Genomic DNA, 1,146 nt, shown 5'->3' with positions numbered 1-1,146 from the left:
TTTTCTCTGAACCAGAGAAATCCTGAGTGTGCATTATCCTCGAGGAGAAGGAAAGTTAAAAGGAGTGTAAACATATTCTTCATTAAATTATTATAAATTTTATTTTGTACACAATGCACACCTATTCCGACATTCCCCCAGTTTTGTGAGGCCTCCCAAGAGTGATCCCCTTACTACCAGTGCCTGAAAAACCGGCGTGAGCAAACCGGACTATCGGACATCTGGTAAAGGACCATCGTCACATGGCCTGTCGCAGGCCATACCTGCCTCCGTCCCTATCCTCTGTAGCGGTAACGGTAACCAGCATAGTAAGGATAGTAGTTGGTGTAACTGTGATAATATCTGTTATAGTAGTGGGGGCGTTCGTGATAGGTATGATAAGGTTCAGGTTCGGGTTCAGATTCGACTGATCTCTTGTGGTGGCTGTGGTATCTGTGAGGATAACCATAGTAGTGGTTGTAGCGATAGCTATTGTAAGGGTAACGATGGCCATTGTGGTATCCATAGTGGGGATGACCATGGTGGACTACTTGGTAACTATAAGTATTGGCGGAATTAGGGTCAGCTGCTGGTTCAGGGTTAGGTTCTGGCGTTGGGTCTGCTGAGCGTTTGGTGAGGCCGCGAACTTGAGCCACGAAGGAGGTTCCGCCACCTGGATGCCTGGCCACTCCATCGCCCTCCAGTGACTTGACATTGTGTCGGTGAGAATAATATTAGTAGTAAGGGTAGTGGTGATACTTGTGTGGTTCGGGATCGGCGTGTGTTACCACGGCCGCTGCCAAACACATCAGCGCGATTGCCTGAATTTTAATGAGTAAATGAAAATTGTTCTCTGACTCATCCACTATTTTATAAATCATTAATCAAACTCTTATAGATTAGTTGTTTCAGTGATACATACTTATAGTCCTTAATCAATTTATAGTTGATAAGAACGAAAGTGGTACAATAAAATATGACATATATGACAAGTATACATGTTTATCTACAGTATATATTTGTTTCTGTGAAGGAATATATGCAAGTGTATGTACAGTAAATCTTGATAAATTCTTCGTTCTCTCACAGGCATGTCGACTCACCACAATCTTCATTTTTGGACCTCTTCTTGGCTCACTGAGGACGATGTGTCTGCTGACTGCCGTT

At 43.4% G+C, this 1,146-nt stretch overlaps 1 pseudogene; it reads right to left on the bottom strand.

Moving 5' to 3' along the window:
- Positions 1-120: 120 nt before the first annotated feature.
- Positions 121-1,146, bottom strand: LOC119590363 (annotated as a pseudogene).

This window comes from Penaeus monodon, chromosome 27 (assembly GCF_015228065.2).
Source record: "Penaeus monodon isolate SGIC_2016 chromosome 27, NSTDA_Pmon_1, whole genome shotgun sequence".
In the NCBI taxonomy this organism is placed as follows: Eukaryota; Metazoa; Arthropoda; class Malacostraca; order Decapoda; family Penaeidae; genus Penaeus; species Penaeus monodon.
This window is presented reverse-complemented; position numbering and strand designations above follow the sequence as displayed.